Source organism: Theobroma cacao, chromosome 1 (assembly GCF_000208745.1).
Source record: "Theobroma cacao cultivar B97-61/B2 chromosome 1, Criollo_cocoa_genome_V2, whole genome shotgun sequence".
NCBI lineage: Eukaryota > Viridiplantae > Streptophyta > Magnoliopsida > Malvales > Malvaceae > Theobroma > Theobroma cacao.
This window is the reverse complement of record NC_030850.1, coordinates 17,910,032-17,926,301: the sequence shown is the minus strand read 5'-3', so window position 1 is coordinate 17,926,301 and position 16,270 is coordinate 17,910,032.

The window sequence follows — 16,270 nt, the reverse complement described above, 5'->3', positions numbered from 1 at the left end:
AGCGATTTCAGGGAGTACTACTTCTGTTTCCGTGACATCTCCTCGACCTCCATTTCCACCATCACAACAGAGACCTTCGAGGTTTAGCAGATCTGCTATGACTGGTTCTGGGAAGAGTTTTGGAGGTTCTGACCGATGCAAAAATTGTGGGAATTATCATAGTGGGCTATGTAGAGAGCCAACAAGATGTTTCCAATGTGGACAGACGGGTCATATTAGGAGTAATTGCCCAGGGTTAGGACGAGCCACGGTAGTTGCATCATCTTCACTAGCTCGCATGATATACAGAGGAGAGATTCTTATGGGTTGCCACCGAGACAGGGAGTGGCCATACGGTCCGGTGTAGAGAGTAATACCCCGGCACATCCACCTTCGAGACCACAGACTCGTACCTCGACAAGAGTTTTCGCAGTGACGAAATATGAGGCACAGGTCCGACCTGGAGCAGTGACAGGTACTATGTCTTTATTTGATAAAGATGCTTATGTTTTGATAGATTCTGGCTCAGATACGTCTTATGTGAGCACCACATTTGCATCAATTGCTGATAGAAACTTGTCACCATTAGAGGAAGAAATTGTAATTCACACCCCTTTAGGAGAAAAGCTAGTTAGAAACAGTTGTTATAGAGACTGCGAGATAAGGGTTGGCGAGGAAGAATTTAGGGGTGACTTAATTCCTCTAGAGATCTTGGATTTTGATCTAATATTGCGTATGGACTGGTTAACTGCACATCGAGCGAATGTGGATTGTTTCCGAAAGGAAGTTGTTCTTCGAAATTCGGAGGGAGCAGAGATTGTGTTTGTAGGGAAACGTCGAGTATTACCGTCCTGTGTAATCTCGGCCATCAAAGCTTCGAAATTAGTGCAGAAAGGGTATTCGACTTATTTGGCATACGTGATTAATACTTCAAAGGGGGAACCTAAGTTAGAGAATGTCCCGATAGTAAGTGAGTTTCCTGATGTATTTCCTGATGATTTACCTGGACTGCCTCCTGATCGAGAGCTGGAGTTCCCTATTGATTTGCTTCCGAGTACCGCACCTATTTCTATCCCTCCATATAGAATGGCTCCGGCAGAGTTGAAGGAGTTGAAAGTACAATTGCAAGAGTTGGTGGACAAAGGTTTTATACGCCCTAGTATATCTCCGTGGGGAGCACCGATTTTATTTGTGAAAAAGAAAGACGGTACACTTCGGTTATGTATCGATTACCAACAGCTTAACAGAATGACCATTAAGAACAAGTATCCGTTATCGAGGATTGATGATCTTTTCGATCAATTACAGGGAGCTACAGTGTTTTCCAAGGTTGATCTAAGGTCTGGGTATCATCAGTTGAGGATTAAAGAACAGGATGTACCCAAGACAGCGTTCAGGACTCGGTACGGTCATTATGAGTTCTTGGTCATGCCTTTCGGGTTAACTAACGCACCGGCAGCTTTTATGGATCTCATGAATAGGGTGTTCCACCCTTACTTGGACAAGTTTGTTATTGTGTTCATTGATGACATACTGGTTTACTCGAGAGATAATGATGAGCACGCTGCCCACTTGCGTATAGTATTACAAACTTTGAGGGAAAGACAGTTGTATGCAAAGTTTTCGAAGTGTGAGTTTTGGTTACAGGAAGTGGTATTCTTGGGACACGTAGTATCGAGAACTGGAATATATGTTGATCCTAAGAAAGTAGAGGCAATTTTACAATGGGAGCAACCTAAGACAGTGACGGAGATTCGTAGTTTCCTCGGATTAGCCGGTTATTATCGGAGGTTTGTTCAGGGGTTTTCCTTAATAGCAGCTCCTTTGACCCGTCTAACTCGTAAGGGAGTTAAGTTTGTGTGGGATGATGTTTGTGAGAATCGATTTCAGGAGCTAAAGAACCGGTTAACCTCCGCTCCCGTTTTAACACTTCCTGTTAATGGTAAGGGATTTGTAGTATATAGTGATGCCTCAAAGTTGGGGTTGGGGTGCGTATTGATGCAGGATGAAAAAGTTGTGGCTTATGCTTCTAGACAGCTAAAGAGGCATGAAGCAAATTACCCTACCCATGATTTAGAGTTAGCAGCAGTGGTGTTTGCTTTAAAAATCTGGAGGCATTACTTGTATGGTGAGCATTGTCGGATATTTACGGATCACAAGAGTTTAAAATATTTGCTCACCCAAAAGGAGCTTAATTTGAGGCAAAGGCGATGGTTGGAGTTGATAAAAGATTATGACTTGGTGATAGACTATCATCCGGGAAAGGCGAACGTTGTAGCTGATGCCTTAAGTCGTAAGTCTTCATCGTCTTTAGCAGCACTTCAGAGTTGTTATTTTCCAGCATTAATAGAGATGAAATCTCTTGGGGTCCAGTTGAGAAATGGTGAGGATGGATCCTTATTGGCAAACTTCATTGTGCGACCTTCGTTACTTAATCAGATCAAGGACATTCAGAGGTCTGATGATGAGTTAAGAAAAGAAATTCAAAAACTGACCGATGGGGGAGTTAGTGAGTTCAGATTTGGAGAGGATAACGTCTTGATGTTTAAAGATCGAGTTTGTGTTCCTGAGGGAAACCAGTTGAGACAGGCGATCATGGAAGAAGCCCATTCATCTGCCTATGCATTACATCCCGGAAGCACCAAGATGTATAGGACTATCAGGGAGAATTATTGGTGGCCGGGTATGAAGCGAGACGTAGCAGAATTCGTAGCAAAGTGTCTCGTATGTCAGCAAGTTAAGGCGGAGCATCAGAGGCCAGCAGGTACACTTCAGTCTTTACCTGTTCCCGAGTGGAAATGGGAGCATGTAACTATGGATTTTGTTTTGGGATTGCCGCGGACACAGAGGGGAAAGGATGCGATCTGGGTGATCGTAGATCGGTTGACTAAGTCCGCTCACTTTTTAGCTGTCCATAGTACATACTCTATTGAGAAGCTGGCTCAGCTCTATATAGATGAGATTGTGAGGCTACATGGAGTTCCCGTTTCTATAGTGTCAGACCGAGATCCTCGATTCACTTCTCGATTCTGGCCGAAATTTCAAGAAGCTCTCGGAACCAAATTGAAATTTAGCACTGCTTTTCACCCACAGACGGATGGTCAGTCAGAGAGGACTATCCAGACCTTGGAGGATATGTTACGGGCTTGTGTCATTGACTTTATTGGGAGTTGGGACAGACATTTGCCATTGGTGGAGTTCGCGTATAATAACAGTTTTCAGTCTAGTATTGGGATGGCACCATACGAGGCTTTGTATGGAAGGAAGTGCCGAACTCCGCTCTGTTGGGATGAAGTAGGTGAAAGGAAGTTAGTGAGTGTGGAATTGATCGAGCTAACTAATGACAAGATCAAGGTTATACGAGAGAGGCTAAAGGTAGCCCAGGATAGGCAGAAGAGCTATGCAGATAAACGGAGAAAAGACTTGGAGTTTGAGATCGATGATAAAGTTTTTCTTAAGGTTTCTCCTTGGAAAGGTAATAATTTGAATACTTTGAAGTATTAAATCTTATTGATTATACTATCATGATAAATTATGGTGTTTTATTGGATAATGAAAGGTGTGATTCGATTTGCGAAGAGGGGAAAGCTCAACCCGAGATATATTGGACCATTCCGAATCATTGAAAGGATTGGACCAGTGGCTTATCGGTTAGAATTACCTCCGGAGTTAGATCGGATCCACAACGTTTTCCATGTCTCCATGCTTAAGAAATATGTACCAGATCCCTCTCACGTCCTCGAAGCACCTCCGATCGAGTTGCATGACGATTTGAAGTTCGAGGTACAACCTGTGAGTATCTTGGATCGAAAGGATCGAGTACTGAGAAACAAGAGTATTTCAATGGTCAAAGTGTTGTGGAAAAGTGCTCGAATGGAGGAAATGACATGGGAAGTAGAGCATCAGATGAGGAACCAATACCCGCATCTATTTGTCGAATCTGGTAAGTGAAATTTTGAGGTCAAAATTTTATTTTAAGGGGGGTAAAATTGTAAAACCCGACCCTATAAATACATGTCATGACATACATGCATTGAGTAGCATGTTATTACGCTAGAAAAGCACCTAAGAATAGACGAAACCTGATATTGTACCTAACGGTACACTTAAATTGATTTAACCTCGAACTAGTTCAAATAGGAATTGTAGGATGAAATTTAATATTTTATAGTCCAGGAATGACTAAAAATGATTGTTCGGAGTTCGAGGGTTCATTTGGGGTAAAATTAGAAATTTTGATATTCAAGGGCAAAATCGTCATTTTGCCACCTAAGATAATAATTTGATCATGGAGTGAAATTTTTGACCAAGATTAACTATTTGGAGTATAATTTAATGATAGGAAGTGAAAAAGTTTAATTCTGGTGATTTTTGGAGTGTAGGGGCAAAATCGTAATTTTGCCACCCACGGACAAAATTTGAGATTTTGAGAGAATTTAGATCAAATTTGACAAATTGGAGAATGGTATGAGTATAAGGGATGAAAAATATGTCTATGGGCAATTTTTCAATTTTTGGGGCAAAAATGTAATTTTTGACTTTTACGGGGGCAAAAGTGTAAATTTCAAAAATTACTCCACCGAGACTTTGGATGAGTCTGAGAATTTTATCTAAGCTATGAATATATGAGACAAGTGTATGGTGAAAATTTGGAAACAAATGGATGAAATTTTAAAAATGGGCCAATGGGAAAGTGACATGTGGCATTTTTTAATGATATAATATTATTTTAATGAAAAGTCAGCCCATTTAAACCCAAATTTTAAGTGCTGGCCGGCCATAAGGAAGAACAAGAGAGGAAATAGAGAGGAAAGGAAGAAAAAAAGAAAAACCAAAGAGAAACAAGAAAATTCAAAGGGAAATTCGCGGTTTTCGACCGTTTACGCGTCTAACGGTAAGATTTTTCGATTTTAGCTTGATTTCTACCTTTCCTATGCCTTTATTTCCATTTAGCATGCTTGAGGAGAGAGATCAAAAAGTGATATCAAGGCCTGGATGAAATTCTAGGGGAGAGAAATTGAAATTTTTAGGTTTTGATTTTTAGTTAAATTGATAGTTTTAGTTAGTTAAATGTGTTTAGAAATTAAATTGGGCAAGAAATCAGTAAATTTTCACAATACCCACTCTTGGCTGGATGCTCAATGCTGTACAATGATGATGAATTGATTTTATTCTAAGGAAAATGATGAGAAAATGATGAAAAACGATTAAACGTGATAGAAAAACAAAGTAGAAAATTAACCAACTTAATGTCCCATTTTTGGCCGAATTTTCCAAGGAAGGGAGTGAGCTGATTTTCTTGTTTTTAGAAGCTTATTGGCTTATATTTAATTGTTAGAAATGTTGGAGAGAGAATGGGATGATTTAGAGCTAAAATAGAGCGCGTTAGCAATTTATAGGGCAAAGTGCCAAAAATAGGTTAATACCGCGTTTAAGCCGTTTTAGGCTATTGCATTTCATACCATGCATTAGTATAGGATTTAAGTTAATTATATAGTGATTTAGCATCAATATGATGAATTGTGTAAATTTTTGTAATGTGTCTAGGAGGAGAGCCTTTCGAAAAAGGCAAAGAAGTCGTATCTGACGAGTAGTGATCGGGGCGCTTAGAAAGCTTTTAGTTTGTACAAACGGTGAGTAAACTTATTATTATTGTAAATTATCTAGAGTTTATTTTTAAATACCCTTTATGTATTTTATGAAATGAGAACGAGATTAAAACGGGATTTTTGATGTTTTAGGAATAAATGTGACAAATAAAAATATATTGTATTGATTATGAAATTGAGTAATCGGAGGCTGCAAATTGACTTGAAATATATATATTTTCCTAGGAATGGCTTATGAGAAATGAGTATATGTGGCTATATTTTGTGAGTGCATTGGGAAATTTATGTAAGTTGTTTTTACTATGCAGGCTGGATAAATAAATAAAAGCCACGTTATATGTCGAAATTTTATTAAAATTGGTGGGTTAGTCACTGCAGTCACAGGTTTCCGTGGACTGCCTATTAGAAGGGCACGGTAAACCCAGTTATATAGTTACTCCGGTTGTAGAGGCGAGGAGGGTAACTCCTGGGGTAGTATTAGAGCTCACTTCACGTCGAACCCCCACGTGAATGTGTAACTCGGCCAACGCCAAGGGACGGCTTGTTTTAAAAATAAAAATGTATTTCATGTGTGAATATTTTAACACCCTTGGCGGACTCGGTTAGATGCCTCGGCCAAGGTATCCCCGAGAATTAGCTTTGGCTTGAGCCTTGTTTTAATAAAAGACATAAGCCTTAACAACTGTTTTGGTAAATTACAAATATTTTATGGTTTATGAAATAAATTGGAAACATTATGAAATGGGTTGAAATTTGTTGTTTAAACTTGCCTCCATTTTACTCGCCTTTAGATATTTATGATAATGTCTGTTTGCTCATTGAGATTTTATAATCTCACCACCCTCATTTTCACCCATTTCAGGTTCAGTATAGATTGTAGATAGCTGATCTCATCGAGGACAACCATTGGATCTGCATTTTTCAAACCGTAGGTTCACAATCCTCTTTACTTCTGTTTATTCGGGGGCCCTCTTGTTATTGTAAATTAAATTAAATATTTTGGCTTACTGTATTTCAGTATGTATAAATTTATTTAGCTTTTACGCTATAAAAAATTATTCACGTATAACATAAATATTGTTTTATAAGAAAATAGAATATTTTCCTTAATATTTTTTTTATTTTCTTATTATATTCAAATAACCGTAATTTCATTTTAAATGAAGATTTTAGACTTTCAAACTCATTTTGAATATGAATTATGTGTTTTGTACTTGTATATTACATTTTAGCCAGTTTCGAAATTTTTGAGAAGAAAAATTACCAAAATACCCCTATGTGGCGAAAATTTTATTTTGATTGTTTTTGATCTAAAATAGTATATATTCTCTAAAAACTCGATATTTAGCAATGATTGCTCACAGGAAAGGAAAGAAACTGATATGTAAGCCTTACGGGGTTCCGATTGGCATTCTGGATAATGAGTGTCAATCGGGACGTCGCGGCGATTGTCATGGGCCTGAGGGAGGTTCCGGGCCGTGACAATAAGGATGACCTTGGTGTATGTTTGAATTATCTATATATTTATATACACATAATGTATGCGTGCACCTGTCCTCTAGAGTAGAGATTTTTGGAAAATGTAATGTGATTGAATTATATATTAAAAGTTGATATTCTTAAATGTTTCCAAAATGAGTTGAAAAATAGCATGGCATTGAGTTTTGTTTATGATATACAAATTGCATGGTTTCAATACAAGTGCATCGTGTTTTCAAAAAAAAAAATTTCGTATCGTTTGCCTGTTCCCTTCCTATGTTCACTCACTGAGTTTATACTTATTCTTTTCAACTTCATGTTTTAGTTTTTAGGATCAAAGGTAGTTGGATCCTAGGTCGAGGTGCTCCTTCCTATGCATCTTTCGGTAGGTTCACTATGACTCTCAATGATAGCACCCATGCCCAAAGTCACTCCATTGGTTATCAAGGGTCAGTTGTAATATCCCGTACTTTGTTATGGTGGCTAATTAAGTTTACTGGATGCCAATTGAGGTTAATTATAATGTTTAAAAGAGGTGAATGGTGAAAGGAATAGTTTGGAGAAAAATATTATGCACGTGAAGAAATAACAATTAAATAATAATATTTTTATTGAGAATGAATTAGCGAGATAAAAAATGATTCCAAAGTGAATCAGGGCATAATAAGACATTTTGGGTGCCAAGGAGACACGTGAAAAATTTTAGAATAAAATAATATTTTATTAATAAAATAATATTAAAATATTAATATTTTATTCAGTGTCAAAATTTTCTATGAAGAAGGAGTATATGGTCAATCTAAGTGGGGGAGAAGAAGAACGAGGAAATTTTAGAGAAAAATGACGTTAATGGGGTCACGTATCTTTAATAAATAAAGCTAACACGGGTAAGTAAATATTTAAATATTATGGTGATACTACGTTGAACTATAAACTTGATATTTTATTAGTGCAAGTGTTAAGGAAGAAAAATAGGAAGAAATTGGAATTAAAAGATTGTGGGATGACTTAATTAAAAATGGTGAAAACCTTAGAGGGCAAAATGGTAATTTGGCCATTAGTTTGCCAAAGGAAGCTTTGACCATTCATCCTTATCCCATGGCCAACCATCATGTCCAAGGCATTTTCTTCCTTTTTCTTCTCCTCCCAACGCCATTTTCATCCTCCACCATAAAAATCAAGCCTTTTCCATTTTCTTTTCCTTCCTTTCTTTCATTTCATTTCTTTTCTTACTTCTTTCTTCTCCTAACTTCTTGGGCACCAAACCTGCAGCTTCTAACTCCATTTTCCAACACAACTAAACCCTAGGAGAGAGAAGGAAAAATCTCTCTTTCTTTCCTTTATTTTTTATTTCTACTCCACCATCACCAACACTTGAATTTTCAACTTCAAATTTCCATTTTTAAGGCTAAAAGGTATATATTTTCAACTCTTAGAATTTATGAATTTATGAATTTATGGGTTATATTTTCAAATTTTATTTCTTAATTTCTTCAAATTCTTTTGCTTGGAAATATTAGGTTTTTGTTAATCCTTATGCCTCCAAGCTCACCAAGGTAAAGAACCTTTAAATTGGAATAGTTGATATGATGGGTTTGAGAATTAGACTAGAATTCTTGGTTAAAAATTAGGCTAGAATGTAGTTTATCAAGCGTATGCTTATTAGAATTATTAAGTTTGAATTTATGATATATTTGAAGCTATTATTGTTTATTGGCAATTATAGGTTTTAATGGTATTTCGGGACTACCTAGATTAAGATTTTGTTAGGTGGCATTGTTAAGGTGAGTGAACTTGCATTTATAAATGTTTTGGGATAAATGCACATGTGTTTGAATGAATCATTTGAAAACTTTATTTTTCTTTACTTTAAAATGTGCTTGGGAACAAGCCCTTGATGAAATGTCTTTACGTTGTGAAATTGTGCAATGTGATTAACTCATGTGTTCCGATATTATGCAATATGTATAATGTGATGAATTACATATTTGAAATATTATGTTGAATTGCCAATTGATTTGTGGCATGTGATGTATTATTATGCAAAGATTCTTGTTACATGTTGTTACGTGTGCCATGCATTGAAATGTAATGTTGAATGATAATTGTAACCGCGCATGTGCGGTGTTGGAGTGCACATGCTGATGATGACAGGTGATTCCATATGTGCAGTGTGGGAATGGACATGAGCTGATGACCGATGGGTGATGATTCCAGCTATGTGCGATGTGAGAGTGCCCATGAGCTGATGACCGGAGGATGATGATTCTAGCTATGTGTGATGTGAGAGTGCACAAGAGCTGATGATCGGTGGTTGTATACATGTTAACACATACCATAGAAATGTTAGAGAAAATATTATGTGATTGCATTGAATGTTGAAAGTTGAACTCCCTAAATGTTTTAAAATAAGCTGAAAAATAGCACGGCATCGAGTTTTGTTCATAATATACAAATTTGCATTGCTTTTAAACTAGTGCATCATGTTTTTGAAAAACTCTCCATATCGTTTGCTTGTTCCCTTCCTATGTTTACTCACTAGGTTTATACTCACTCTTTTTAACTTCATGTTTTCAGATTCTAAGGTAGTTGGGACCTAGATTGAAGTGTCCATTTGGTACGTACCATGGCATCCTGTAGTGCCACCCACGCCTAGAGTCACTCCTCTAATAGTCAAGGTCTCTTGCATGTGTATATAGTTACTTAAATGTAAATTATGAGATTGTTGTGCACTCTGTATGTTGATTGATTAACCATGTCGTTTAGGGTTGACGAATGATAACCTTATTTTGGGAACGTTATATATATATACACTTGGTTCTCATTGTCTAATTTCGAAATAACATTCATTAGAAATTACGAGTATTAGATCTTAAAGAAAGAGAGGCTTGCTTTGGGCCTAGTGGGCTATGCCTATTGGGCCTTTGCACTTGTCATGGCCTGAGAATTGAGCTGTGACATCGGTTGTATGTTTATATGTGATGGTTTAATGTAAAATGTGAGATTTGTTGTGAACTTTGTATATACTTGATTTTCACGATTTAAATTTGAAAAGATTGTTATTAAAAATCACGAGTCATAGATCTTAAAAAAGAAGAAATGATAGATGGACTACTGAACAAGTTTACACAAAAAGGCTTGCTTGTGTCTGGTGGGCTATGCCTATTGGGCCCATGCACTGATCATGGCTCGGGATTTGGACTGTGACACAGGCGCACATCCATATAAGAATTCATGTATATATATATATATTACATAAATATAAGTATATATATATATATATAGATATTTCAAACATACATCCAACACATCAAGGTCATTCCCAACTAGTCAACATGGCTCAACGCACACAACCACCATCTGCAACTTAGCTCATGTGCACTCCCACACAGCACATAGCTAATACCATCATGTGCACTTGTGAAACCTCGACCCTCAGAGACTTGTAGCGGAGGTAGACACGATGACATGGGTTAGGGGTAGTTCTGTCATTTCCTTAGTGAGCTCCTAGAAGTGAGTTTTTTTAATATTATTAAGGTCTAAGTAGACCTAAGGAATAAATGACTGATGCATATAATAATGAAATAAACAAAGAAAATAAAAATAATGATAATTTCCACCATAGAGGCAAAATGGTCATTTTAGGTCTCGGGTCTAAATTTTTAAGTTTTCATGAACTTGAGTACCTTTAATCTATTATGGACCTTTTCTCAGTGTCAAAGGAGTAAAAAGTTTGAGCCAAAGGGAAGAAAAAGGCAAAGTCAACTATGCAATGGCATTTTTGTAAATAAGTGGAACTTTAGTCAATTATAGGATAAATATCTCATTTTTCCAGCACCTTCTCCTCACTACTAGCAGCTTCTTCTTTTTCTTCCCATTTCTCTTCTCCATTTCATGTTTTACATTTTGCATGGAAGCCATCCCTTGAAACCTCCATAACTTTCTCAAAATGACTTCAATTCTCATGCTTTGACACACTTTTTCATAAGATTCTTTGTGCTCTTTCACTTTTACACCTCAAGAATCCTCAAAAGTCTTTGCTCAATGCTTTCTCTCACTAGTTGGACATTTTAGAGAGAAAGAAAGAGACTTTCTATAATAGCTTGACAAACTCTTGAAAAGGAATTCAACTACAAAACCACCAAGGTGAGTAGTGAGTTAGGGTTGATTTTTAAGTTGGTGATGAATGTCCAATGGTTAGAATTGTGGGTTGTTTTATTGTTGAAGGTTGTTTATTTATTCCTAGTGTGACTAGAGTAGTGCAAACTAATGACTAGTCAAATGGTAATTGGAAACTAGTGAGGAATAGCTAGTAAGGTTTGATTTAAAAAATAGCTTTTGAAATAATATTCATGTCAATTAAGTTGGTTGTGATGCTATTGTGTGTGATAGGTTCCAACAAGACCCTGCATCTCCATTTGGAGCATTAGTGGGAGTCGTAGTCTATTAAAGAATCTACAAAGACAAGTGAGTGAACTTGCATCTAAATTGTTTTGGGAAATGCATATGTGTTTGAATGAATCATTTGAAAATTTTATTTGTTTTTTTGCTTTAAAATGTACCTGAGGAACAAGCCCTTGATGAAATGTTATTATATTGTGAAATGTGCAATGTGATTAGTTCATGTGTTCCTACATTATGTTTATCTGTATGTTATGCATTGAATGGTACTATTTGTGTGATAAGTATATTCGTGCATGTGTGGTGTGGGAGTGCACATGACGGTGCCAGTAGTGTGTGGTGTGGGAGTGCACACGCCGATGATTTATGTCATGTGCGATATGGGAGAGCACATGATGCTGATGATGATATTATAATGTGCGGTGTGGGAGTGCACATGATGACCTAGCTATGTGTGGTGTGGGAGTGCACATGAGCTGGGGGAGAGTTGGGGTGATGTCGGTAGTTGTATATATGGTTATATATGTTATATATAGAAAGGTTATGGAAAATATATTATGATTGCATTGAATATTGAATGTTAAAATTTGACAAATGCTTTCCAATTGATTTTCACTGCAGCAAAAATGGATTTTTTGTTGTGACAGGAATTCTTTTAATTTCATGGCCCTCTTTCTCCCTGCAGCGAAATTTCATTCTCGCTGCAGCAAGAAACTCTCGGGTGCTAGGGACTTGACTAGCCCAGATTTTCGCTGCAGCGAGAAACTCTCAGGTGGTTGGGTAAAAATGCTTGCTCGAGTTTTAGCTGTAGAAAAATTCATTCTTGCTGTAGCAAGAAACTCTTAGGTGGTTGGTTCAAAATTTTGCTTGAATTTCACTGCAGCGAGATTCAGTCTACCATGCTTGCCTTGCTAGGACTCTACCATAGTTTTCACTCTTTAACTTCATTGTTGATCATGGATCTTTCAATACTAAGGCACTAAATAATCAAGGGTTGAATTGAGGTGTTTTTAACAAGAAATTAAGCTAAATTTCATTTTTTTCAACATAAATGCATTATGTTTCCTAAAACTTCCCGTATTGATGCTTGTTCCCTTCCTATGCTCACTCACTAGGTTTATACTCACTCTTTTCAACTTCATGTTTTCAGATTCAGAGGCAGTTTGGACTTAGGTTGAGGTGTCCACGTATATCCGTATTTTTGGTAGGTACCATGGCATTCAGTAGTTCTACCTTCACCCAAGGTCACTCTACCGGAAGTCAATGAGTCTTTTTGCCTTTGTATACATACACGTGATGTAAATCACTAAGATACATATCATAAACAATATATGTTTATTTTGATTGCTGAGTCCACTATGAGTGGGCAATGGATGACATTATTTTTGGGACGATACAAATATAAGTATTTGATTGCCATGATATATTACTGAAATATTTATAATTGAGAATTAAGAATTTTGGCTTTAGGAATGATGATGTGTGATGGATAAAATGATGAACAAGATCATATAAAAAGGCTTGCTTGGGCTTGGTGGGCTATGCCTATTGGGCCCATGCACCGGTCATGGCTCAAAACTTGGGCTGTGATAGCACTCCCACACCGCACATGGCAAATATCATCATGTGCACTCCCACACTGCACATGGCATATATCATCATCATCGTGTGCACTCCCACACTGCACACCATGTTCCCATCATGTGCACTCCCACACCGCACACGTATCGTTATCATTATCATTCAATATTATCTTTTAGAACATAGCACACATAACAACATATCACAAGAATCTTTGCATAATAATATATTCCACAAAGTTCATTATTTTATTGGTCATACACATAGTTGCACAGTCTGACATTCAAGTAAAATAATATTAACTGCTATGCCACTAGTGTAAAACATCACAAAATTTCCAATGTATCACGCGCTACAATTTAATTGACAATTAAACATAATATTTCAAACATGTGATTTGTCACATTATACGTTTAAAATATAGAAATATCATTCATGAAAGGCTTGTTCTCGTGCATAATTTTTTAAAAGAGTCAACCAAGAATATTTAAATACTTTACTCAAACACATGCTCATTTGTTTCAAAGGTTTTAAATGCAAGTTCACTCATTTGTCTTTGTTAATTCTTTTGATCGACTCCAACTTCAACTAATGCTCCAAGTGGAGATATGGGGTCTCGTTGGAACCTATCACACACAATAGCATCATAACCAACTCAATTTGCATGAATATAAATCCAAAGGTTGTTTCCTAAATTAACTTTACTAGTTTTTCAATTACCATTTGACTAGTCAACCTTATACTAACTCCAACAAATTTCATAACACTTCTTTTATTATTTCCATTTTCCAGCACCTATATCATCTTTAAAATTCATAATTCCAAACTTAATTAATTCCCTTAGTGACATCTCACACTAACACAATGCCCTTTATTAAACTAGTCGTTCATACAACTAGTTAAACCATGAATTACTATAATTATTAATCATTTCTCCCTCCAATAATCTCCACCCATCAAAACAGCCCCTAATTCCCATTCCAAGTATTAATTTATTGTTGGTCCCAAAAAAATGTACTAGAGGGGGGTTGAATAGCACTTTTTGGCTCTTTTCAAGATAAGGAACTAATTTGAAAAGTAATGAAAATAAAAACAGAGTAGACAATGCGCAGGAATTTAGAGTGGTTCGGTCCAAGACCTACATCCACTGCCTTGATTATTCAACCAAGGATTTTCCAAACTAAACCACTATGAACGGTGAAATTCACAAGCTTTCACCAAGCTTTACAATGGCTTTTACTAGGCTTAGCCAAAACCTTTCACAATGGTTTTTACTGGGATCAACCAAAACCCAAAGTGGTTTTTCGAAGGTTCATCCACAACCTTTCACAATGGTTTTTCATGGGCTTAACCAAAACCCAAAGTGGTTTTCAAAGGCTCAACCACAACCTTTCACAATGGTTTTTCACGGGCTCAACCAAAACCCAAAGTGGTTTTTCAAAGGCTCAACCACAACTTAGAACAATGGCTTTTCACGGGATCAACAAAAACCCAACAACTAACTTTTCTAGGCTAAGTTATAACCTATACACTCAACCAAGCTAACCCAAGCTTGATCAACCCCTTAAAGTGTCTCTCACATTCAAAGTAAAAAAGAAAATAAAGAAAAGATGAAGTACAATTGATCACCTAGCTGATTTAAGATGTACAAAGTTAAGCTCAAACACTTTTTCAAAGGATGGGAGTGAAATACAAGTGTAAAGAGAAGGTTTTTGGTCTTCTAAGCTCAAAATCACTATGGATGACTTCTCTATCTTATTTTTGACTATTGGAGAGGCTTTAAATGCTTACAAAATCAATTATGGCCGTTGGAGACAGAAACTAGCCGTTATTTTGTCTTCTAGTATTCAATTCAAATTTTCTGACAAAATGATCTTAGTTGACTAACTGCGCTCTTAGTTGACTAAGTTGTCTCTATCTTCTGAACCTAGTTTTTGGTAGTGAGCTCTTAGTCGACTAATAATGCTTCTTAGTCAATAAAGTTCTTTCTGTCTTATAATCTAGATTTCTGGCAGTAGGCTCTTAGTCTACTAACCATCCTTCTTGGTTAACTAAGTCTTCTCTGTTTTGCAATCTGCTCTTGAACTAAGCAGTTTCATTTTTAAATTTTAGCTAACTAACTCCCATCATCATCCGACTAAGAGGCTTCTGTTTTATGACTCAATTATAGCTCTTTCTTCTTTGCTTGTTTAACCAATTAACCCATCTTGCAACTGAATAAGCATCTTGACTTGCTTATAAATACGAAATATATTAATGATTTAAGCTTTCTCCTGCACAGTTAAACAATACAATTAGACATCAATGAATGAGAATATTTTGCTATCATCAAAAATATATAGAGTCAACATTCTCTATCTCTTATTTTTGATGATCACAAAACACTCCAAGATTAAGAATGCAATGTCTATATTCAATATAAATGCTTCAAATCTTTATGCATAATGAGGTGCTCCCCCTTAGTCAATGCATCTACTTTTTTTTTTTACATAACATTCAACAAAACCAAAATTGAGCATCACACACATAAATTAAACATAAAGACCTATTTAACTCTATTTGATTTAGTCTTCCTTATCTCCTTTTTCTTTTTCATCATTAAACAAGATATTCAAAACTTCTCCTTAATGAGTGCATCAAGATTTTCCTTTATTCTTTAAATCAAACTTTAATGAATGAGAATCATAAACACTCATACACCTAAGTCATACAAGCTTATAGATATAGTTCAATAACTTTAAGAGTCAAGCTTGTGTCAATGTAAGAACAACTGTATGGGAGTCAAATCATTTCAAAAAATTGTCAAGGATTACTTAAATAATGCTTAAGCAAATTTGATCATTTTGTCGTAATCAAAACTATAATAATTTTAAAGCTAAAAATCTCCCCTTTTTTGATACGACAAAACTATGAGCATAATTTACATTTGAAATGATTTTAAAATTTCTCCCTTAACATATGCATAAAATTAAATTTGCTCATAGACCTTCTCCCCTTTTTGTTATATCAAAAAGGTTAAGAAGATTGAGCATTAAACACTTAAGCTCAAGAAATAATGGTTAGCAAAAACCATCAAGAATATAAGCATTAAGACCATGAATATGTAAACATAAAGTCTCCAAGTCATCATATATATGCACTTAATATCCTTAACCAAGTTATTAAGAAATATACCCATTACGCACATTCAACTATTAATTCATCAAAAGAATCATCAACAA